The sequence below is a fragment of the Pseudorca crassidens genome, chromosome 11, assembly GCF_039906515.1.
Source record: "Pseudorca crassidens isolate mPseCra1 chromosome 11, mPseCra1.hap1, whole genome shotgun sequence".
Classification (NCBI taxonomy): Eukaryota; Metazoa; Chordata; class Mammalia; order Artiodactyla; family Delphinidae; genus Pseudorca; species Pseudorca crassidens.
The window spans coordinates 23,927,712-23,937,665 of record NC_090306.1 but is presented as its reverse complement, the minus strand read 5'-3'; the positions used below and the strand labels follow the sequence as shown (position 1 = coordinate 23,937,665).

General features: G+C 40.8%; 1 pseudogene; it reads right to left on the bottom strand.

Moving 5' to 3' along the window:
• Positions 1 to 7,537: 7,537 nt before the first annotated feature.
• On the bottom strand, positions 7,538 to 8,857 carry LOC137202725 (WD repeat-containing protein 82 pseudogene; annotated as a pseudogene).
• Between the last annotated feature and the right edge of the window lie 1,097 nt (positions 8,858 to 9,954).

The window sequence follows — 9,954 nt, the reverse complement described above, 5'->3', positions numbered from 1 at the left end:
GAATAAAATACCTAGGAATAAACTTACCTAAGGTTGTAAAAGAACTGTACTTAGAAAACTATAAGACCCTGATGAAAGAAATCAAAGGTGACACAAACAGATGGAGAGATATACCATGTTCTTGGATTGGAAGAATCATTATTGTGAAAATGACTATAGTACCCAAAGCAATCTACAGATTCAGTGTAACCCTTATCAAATTATCAGTGACATTTTTTACAGAACTAGAAGAAGAAGTCTTAAAGTCTGTATGAAGACACAAACAACCCTGAATAGCCAAAGCAGTTGAGGGAAAAAAACAGAGGTGGAGGAATCAGACTCCCTGACTTCAGACTATACTACAAAGCTACAATAATCAAGACAATATGGTACTGCCTCAAAAACAGAAACATAGATCAATGGAACAGGATAGAAACCCCAGAGATACACCCATGCACCTATGGTCAACTAATCTATGACAAACGAGGCAAGGATATACAGTGGAGAAAAGACAGTCTCTTCAATAAGTGGTGCCGGGAAAACTGGACAGCTACATGTAAAAGAATGAAATTAGAACACTCCCTAACACGATACACAAAAATGAACTCAAAATGGATTAAAGACCTAAATATAAGACTGGATACTATAAAACTCTTAAGAGAAAAAATAGGAAGAACATTCTTTGAAATAAATCACAGTAAGATCTTTTTTGACCCGCCTCCTAGAGAAATGGAAATAAAAACAAAAATAAACAAATGGGAGCTAATGAAACTTAAAAGCTTTTGCACAGCAAAGGAAACTACAAAGAAGACGAAAAGACAACTCTCAGAATGGGAAAAAATATTTACAAATGAATCAACAGACAAAGGACTAATCTCCACAATGTATAAACAGCTTATGTAACTCAATATTAAAAAAACACAAAAAAATCAAAAAATGGGCAGAAGACTTAGACATTTCTCCAAAGAAGACATACAGATGGCCAAGAAGCACATGAAAAGCTGCTCAACATCACTGATTATTAAAGAAATGCAAATCAAAACTACAATGAGGCATCACCTCACACCGGTTAGAATGGGCATAATCAGAAAATCTACAAACAACAAATGCTGAAGAGGGTGTGGAGAAAATGGAGCCCTCTTGCACTGTTGGTGGGAACGTAAATTGATACAGACACTATGGAGAACAGTATGGAGGTTCCTTAGAAAACTAAAAATAGAATTATATATGATGCAGCAATCCCACTACTGGGCATATATCCAGAGAAAACCATAATTCAAAAAGACACACACACCCCAATATTCATTGCAGCACTATTTACAGTAGTCAGGTAATGGAAGCAACCTAAATGCCCATCAACAGACGAATGGATAAAGAAGATGTGGTACATATATACAATGGAATATTACTCAGCCATAAAGAGGAAAGAAATTGGGTCATTTGTAGAGACATGGATGGATGTAGAGACTGTCATACAGAGTGAAGTAAGTCAGAAAAGAGAAGAACAAATATCATATATTAAAGTATTTATATGTGGAATCTAGAAGAATGGTACAGATGAACCAGTTTGCAAGTCAGAAATAGAGACACAGATATAGAGAACAAACATATGGACACCAAGGGGGAAAAGTGGCAGGGGATGGTGGTGGTGGGATAAATTGGGAGATTGGGATTGACATATATACACTAATATGTATAAAACAGATAACTAATAAGAACCTGCTATATTAAAAAATAAAATTCAAAAAACAAAAAAAGAAAGAAAACAAAGAGGCTGGTAACTTCAGAGGGAATGTATAGCATGTATTTGATTTTAGCAAGGAGAAGGAAAACAAAACAAAACTAGGTTTTCAAATGACTACATTTTCTCTAAGCTTTACTAGGTATGGAATTCTCTTTAAGTAACTCTTCTAAGAAAACATTAAAAAAAATAATTTTTGTTCTCAAACCTAATTCCAGCATGGAATTGCTCAAATCGCAGGCTTTTCTGGAACTTGCTAAGTATTGGCAAGTTTTATTTCTTCAAACCTTTTCAAACTGGCTGGATCATTCATTCAGAAGCAGCTAGACCCAGGATTCATCTTCACCACATTAAAACATTTGTCATCTTTCCGTCAATGTGCGGCAAGACACAGTTGTTATGGCTGTCCTGCCAGTTAAGCCCATTTAAGGTTTTCTAACTGAAGCTTCAGATAGTGGCATCTGTTCTTCATCATCTTAACCTGTGGTCATTTTCCTGAAAGGCCAATTCATCCTTCGACTGGAAATCAATATGCCTCTAACCTCATGTGGCCCAGATTTTATGAATAACATCCATGGTTTCATTCAGAAATGTTCCACCTTCCTTTGAATCTTGGAAAAATAGAGATCATTCTGTACTCTGCTTTCCAGATGGTTCTGTCTTCAGCCATCATTCAGTAATGAGCCAGAAGCCCTGTTTATTAGAAAAGTCCTGGGGAAACGCTCTCACTGGTGCACTGACAGGGATCATAGCTTTCTCATCAGATACCACTGCAAATGGAGATTCTGACAGGATAAGCAATGACAGGCATTTCCTGGGTTGCACAGACTTGAAAGATTTTCCATTAAAGAAAGATTTTGGTAATAAGTTGATCGAACATTTCTGATTCTGGTTTATGTTCAGGTTAGACTCATGGGATGCCACCCCCACTCATAGATTCTACAATCAGCATCACAGTATCTTTACTGCATGTTCATCCATCTATTTATTCTACTCTTCATCTATCAATTAATCTTAGTTTTTGATGCATTTCAAAGTAAATAGCAGACACGCATATATTTCTCCCTAAATACTTTAGCATGCTTACTTTAACTAAAGTTAAGCATTTGTTTACAGTACTTTTTCTTTCATGACATAATTTACAAACAAGGAAATTTGCAAATTTTACATGACTGTTTGATAAGTTTGGACAAATAAATATATCTATGTAACCCAAACCTCTATCAAGATGTAGAACTTTACCCTCACCCTAGAAGCTTCTCTCATGTCTCTTACCAGTTAATTTCCACCTCTGTCCCGTTTACAACAGTTCTGATTATTTTCCACAATATTTTTTTTCCACAACAGTAGTTTTGACTGTTCTATGATTTCATTAGAATGGAATCATACAATATGCATTCTCATGTAAGGTTTCTTTTATTCAATATAATGTTTTTTGAGAGTCAGCTGTTATTGTATGTATCAATAGTTCATTCCTTTTTTATTTTTGAGTTACACTCTATTGTATAAATAAGTCACATTTTGTTGATTTATTCTCCTACTGATGGACACCTGGTCTATTTCCAATTTCTGGCTAAGATGAATAGAGCTGCTATAAATATTCGTGTTTTTGTTTTTGTTTTTGTTTTTTTGCGGTACGCGGGCCTCTCACCGCTGCGGCCTCTCCCGTTGCGGAGCACAGGCTCCGTATGCGCAGGCTCAGCGGCCATGGCTCACGGGCGCAGCTGCTCTGCGGCATGTGGGATCCTCCTGGACCGGGGCACAAACCCGTGTCCCCTGCATCGGGAGGTGGACTCTCAACCACTGCGCCACCAGGAAAGCCCCTATAAATATTCTTATACAAGTCTTTTTACAGATTAGTCTTTGCTATCTCTAGTAACATCTGAAAGTAAAATTTTTGGGGTCACAGATAGCTGTGTCTTTAGTTTTATACTAAACTTTCAGACCTCTTTTTTTCCAAAGTAATCGTACAGCAATGTAAGAGTGTAAGAAAATTTCAGTTGCTCCATGTCTTCACCAACACTTAATATTGTCAGTCTTTTTAATTTTGGCTCTTCTGGTAGCTCTATTCATTGTGACTTTAATTTACATTTCTTTCCTGACTAATAATGTCAAGCACTTTTGATATGTGCTAGTTGGTCATTCATATACATTATTAGTATAGTGTCTGTTCAAACGTTTTTCCCATTTTTAAAATTGGACTGCTTGTCCTTTTACTATAAAGTTGTATGGTTTCTTTATATTCTAAATGCCAACCTTGTGAATATTTTCTCTAAGCTAGCCTACTCATTTTTGTAGTGGCATCTTTTGTTGTATATCAGTTTTACATTTTGGTAAAATCTAAGTTATCTATCTTACATTATTGAGTCACTGCTTTCTGTGTTCTTTCTGAGAAACCATTGCTTAAAAGAAAGTAATAAATATGTTCTCCTGTTTTCCTTTTAAATTCTAATTAATTTTGGGTGTGGTATGAGAAAGCAGTCAAGACTTCTTTCCTGCATATGGAATCAGTAGTTCCAGCACTATTTGTTAAAAATCCACACTTTGCTCCATCGAATTTCTTTGGCACCTTTGTGGAAAATTGAATGTCTACGTAAGTGTGGGTTTAGTTTGGAGCATTCTATTTTATTTTGTTGATCTATCTCTTTATAGTTTGGCCAATACCATACCGTTTTTATTACTGCACATTGTAGTAAGTCTTGAAATCAGATAATGTATACCCTATAATTTTGTTCTTTTTCAGGCTTTCTTTGAATATTCCAGGTCCATTGCAGTGCCATGTATATTTTATAACCAGCTTTTAAATGTCTACAAAAACCCTGACTGGGATTGTGTTGACTCTATAGATTAACTTGAAGAGAATTAATATCTTTATGATACTGAGTATTCTAATCTATGAACATGATATCTCTCCATTTATTTTGGTCTTCTTTTTATTCTTTCGGCAATATTGTGTTATTTTCAGTGATAACATTCTGCACGCCTTTTGTTAAATTTATTTCTAAAGGCTTTCTGTCATTTGATGTTACTGAAAATGATATGCTACTTTCATTTTCAATTATTTTATCTTGACATATAAAAAATAAAATTGATTTTTATTTTATTTATTTATTTCTGTTTAAGACAGATAACATGGAAAAAACATTTATATGTTAATTACAAAAAGGACATAAAATTGTATATACAGTAGAATAAGAACTATGTAAACACACCAAAAATCTATGCACAGAAATGTCTAGAGGAGCACTAAACACCAAAAGATTAGCAGTGGTAACATTTGGGTGGCAAACTGATTCTTTTTAAAATTCCCATATTTTTCTTAATAAGCATTAATTATGATTGCAATGGGTCTTTTCTTAAGAAAAAAAAACAAATACCCCACTGGCTGGTGGTTGAGCAGTGCAGTGTCACTGTCGCATATACATCAGAGGCTTTGGCCCTGACTCTTGAGAGCGTGGTGCGCCCCCCACCCCCAGGAGAGCTTAGGCGCCTCTGGCTCCCACTGAGGGTGTCCTTGCAGCCCTGGTGTTCCTCAGCTTCTCTGACCCACAGACTATTTTCTCCCTTAATTCTGCCTATTCCCACTACCACATCATCTTCGGTCACTTCCAGCTGCATCTTTCCCTCTCCTTCCCAACTCAGGAACCAGCTCTGCAGCCACAGGTCCCCATAAATAGAAGTGGTGCAGTGCATAATTTAAAAGGACATGGTGCCTCAGCTTGGACACACAGGAACTCAATACAAATCATTTTCCTGCCGATAGACAAGTCATGCGTGGTGGCTGCTCTGGGTACAGATGTTAATTACGCAGGCTTTCTTGTTAACCTACAGTTCCAAATACTTTCTCTGAACAGTTATTCCTACCATGAATTTTCTACCCTGGAAAGCCAGGGGTGGGCAGTAATAGCTCAGATCACTTGGTTTCTAAAAGTCTCTCCACTCTGAGAATGTAGAGCTATACAGTGTGTGGCACCTCAGAAGCTGCAGATTCTAGCCTATGTCTGGGAAAGATGTATGCCCCTCATTTTTAAGGTTAAGGAACAAGCCAAAAAGTAATTGCTAAAAGAGCAAAACAAAACAGTAATTGCTAGCAATTCACAGCCTATTCCTGCTGCTGAACAGAGGCAGTAATGGCTTGCTTTCCCCACGAGCAGCTAGGTACTCTTGGGCAAGTCAAACATAACCTTGTTGAGCCTGTTTCTGGATCTGCAGGGAATGTGTTACTCGCTTAGACATTTGGGAACTTAGTGAAAAAACATGCCATTTGTCCTGCTCTTAGAAGGCCATTCAGGGGAAAAGGCAATGAGCTACCTGCAGCTCATCTCAACCCCAATCAGGAATCCTCCCTCTCCTAAGAGAAGGCAAGGAAAAGAAGTAAGAAAGCAGACATACCAGCTAAACAGGAGTGACCTATAATTGGCAAAGAAGCCTCAGACAAGCTGAAGATGCTCTGGTTCCAGCATCCTGTCCCCAAATGCTGGGAGCCAGACACAAAAGGCATGCAAAAATGACTGTCACACACATACAGGCGCAGACAGAGCATCATTGGGCAAAAAGGGAGCTAATACTGCAGAGAAGACCCCAAAGTGTGGCTTGAGGAACACAAGGGAGTCATTCCAAGACCTTCACTTAGCTGCCTTGGGGACAGCAAACACTCAAAAGCTTTGCTTTTGTTCAGTCTCCCAAAGGGAAAAAGGTAATAAGGAAGACTAACACTTGTGGCAAACACTATTAGCAAGGATGCAGTCTTTCTCCTGGGGCAGAGGACTCTATCTCCTTCAGCTGAACTCTGATACTTAAAAAAATATATATACACACACACACACACACACACACACACACATGCATACATACATGTATGTATGTATGCACACACATATGTATATATGTATGCACATACATGATATATTTAAATGAAGGTGTACACACACTGTGCTAAAATACAAACAACAGAAATCCCAAGTCATATATAAAAAGGCTAAATATAACATATAACACAAGCCTAGAGCCAGCCCTTGGTTGGGAGCTGGGGAAGGGATGGTATTATCTGGTGACTATGTACACAACTTGTGGTGGACAGGGAAGGCACCAGTATAGACTCACTCCACAATACTGGCCTACAGGAAAGCGTGATGTAGGTCATATACCAAAATAGTTGTCCACCTTGCTTTTGTGTACAACCAAACTTGGCAGGCACCCAGAGGACTGTGGGTTTGTTTTGATGACAGGGCACGACATCAAGCTGCTGTTAAACCTCCCAGCCCTAGGAACTCACCTGCTACCCTTCCTCCCTCCCTTTCAGACTCTTGGCCCTTTTTCCAACCCAACACCCAGAGCCTGAGGCACACCCAGATCACCCACCCTCACATGACTAACTTGCAAGCCTTCCTGGAAAGCAAGGTCCTTCTGTTATCTGTCCCTTTCTGATCCTAAGATATATGGAGACATTTCTGTAAATGTTTGGCACCTAAGTAACATGATGGTTGTGGATAATGCCACAATGACACAGGGAGACCCAGTAACAAGACATGCAGGGTGAGGGAAAGGGGCACTGAGCTGCCCTAGCATCTCAAAACCAGAACTGCGGCTTCCTATGCCTTTATGTGGGTGGGAGAAGGGATGTGCAGAATTAACTTCATCGACTCCTCAGCAGCAAATACATTCAAAATTGAAGGTGTCTTGAGGGCCCCACTATACCCTAGTCACTCCTCTGGTCAGTCCTCTGGAGGAGCTCGGTGCAGTGACAGCTGGAAAATCTGAGTCCCGATTGAATCTGCCACATCAAGAGTCCTTTTTTTTTTTTTTTTTTTTGCGGTGTGCGGGCCTCTCACTGCTGTGGCCTCTCCCGTTGCGGAGCACAGGCTCCGGACGCGCAGGCTCAGCGGCCATGGCTCACGGGCCCAGCTGCTCCGCGGCATGTGGGATCTTCCCGGACCGGGGCACGAACCTGTGTCCCCTGCATCGGCAGGCGGACTCTCAACCACTGCGCCACCAGGGAAGCCCCAAGAGTCCTTTTGAAGAAGCTTGGCAAAGTAATTTTTTCTTTTGAGCAAATGTGCAGCACATCCTTGGGAAGGCCATGTGGAAGGATGCTCTCCAGCCCAGTCAAATGATCCAATCTCACTATTATCTTAGTTCCCTCTGAGTTTTTTTCCTACCGGCCACCCTCACTGTACAGAAAACAGCCAAGCACCGTGAAAGTCAGTCATCGATGGTGGGCAACCAGAAGGCCATGTTGGAACAAGCACTGGCAAAAGTCATGAACTTGGGGTTGACCTGCAAACAGGTGATGGGGCCTGTGTGTTTGCCATCCAACACAGCTACTTTTATACCACTGTCTCCATTCCAGACATGAATCTTGCCATCCTCTGTACCAATCATAATAAACTGCGAGTCTGGAGTAATCGAGGCCTTCAGTGTGACGGCTTTGCTGCTGGCATAACCCCCAAACGTATGCATCACCACTCGTTTGACTGCATCGATCAGATGGATGAAGCAGCCATTGGTGGAGATGAGGATGAGTTTGCCATCATTGCTGAACTTAACTCCTGTCCACTCGCAAGTCCGATCATACTGCGTCTTAAATGTCACAAATGGCCCCTTATGGGAAGAGCGAAGATCATAAAGTTTGACCATTTCAGAATTGGCACGTGCAGTAAAAATTAATCCTTCTGGATCAAAAGAACAAACTGGCTTGCCCTGTAGATGCCTGAGACCCTGGCAGTTAGGAGACTGGAGATCCCAGAGCCGAATGGTCTTATGTAGAGACCCAGAAATGAAAGTGTCATCCACAGGTGACATGGACAAGGCCACCACCCTTTTGCTATGTCCAGGAAAGTATCTGATGTATTTGTTGTCATGCAAGGACAGGTAACTGATAGTATCGTGTGTTTTGTTAGGGCTGTAAACAACTGTGTTTGCTGCATGAGAGTATCTGATGAGGTCCACGCCATATTTCTTACTGTACAGGGTTCTCTTTGGTTTGCCCTCCTGGCAGTCACAGAGCACGATGGAGTCGTCGTCGCTGCTCGAGATGACCGTCTCGCTGTTGGGGCTGAAGTCAAAGCGGTTAATCTTGTCCGAGTTCTCGCGGAACACCTTGGTGACATGGAAGTTCCGCAGCACGCGGAACTTCATGGCGGCGAATGCTGGAGATGGTGGCGGCTAAAATGGATTTTTATAATTTAATCTTTGTTCTATGACCTTTCTATTTTTTAAAATTAATATTTATTTATTTATGGCTGCACTTGGTCTTAGTTGCAGTGTGCGGGATCTTCACTGCAGTATGTGGGATCTTTCACTGCGGGGTGCAGGGTTCTTTGTTGGGGAGCATGGGCTTCTCTCTAGTTGTGGCACGCGGGCTCTCTAGTTGTGGCTTGTGTGCTCAGTAGTTGTGGTGTGTGGGCTTAGTTGCTCTGCGGCATGTGGGAATCTTAGTTCCCCGACCAGGGATCGAACCTGCCTCCCCTGCATTGGAAAGCAGATTCTTAACCACTGGGGGAAGTCCCTATTCTATGACCTTTCTAAAGCCATTTACTAGTTGTAGAAATTATTTTGTAGGTTCCTTAGGATTTTCTGTATGCCCAATGATGTCTGAAAATAACATCAGTTTTGTTTCTTCTTTTCCAGTCTACATGCCTGATTTCTCTTATTCTTCTATTACAATTTTAGAATTACATTTCAAAAAATAGTGAGTGATGATGGAAGTGGACATCCTGATCTTAGGGGTAAAGAATTAACTTTACGATTATGTGTAATGTTAGTTGTACAGTTTTTGTACTTGTCCTTCATTAGATTGAGGAGTTTCTTTTCTTTTCTTTTTTTTTTTGTGATACGCGGGCCCCTCACTGTTGTGGCCTCTCCCATTGGGGAGCACAGGCTCCGGACGCACAGGCTCAGCGGACATGGCTCACGGGCCCAGCCGCTCCGCGGCATGTGGGATCTTCCCAGACCGGGGCACGACCCCATGTTCCCTGCATTAGTAGGCGAACTCTCAACCGCTGCGCCACCAGGGAAGCCAGAGGAGCTTCTTTTTAACACTTGTTTGCTGAGAGCTTTTTTCATGAGTAGCTGCTGAACTCGCTAGCTAATTTTTCTGCAACTATTGAATTGATGATTTTACTCCTTTATTGTGTTAATATGGTGAACTCCACTGATTGATTTTCAGAGATTCAACCAATGTTGCATTTGTGGGATAAACCCCGCTAGGACCTGATGTGTTATTCCTTTTATAT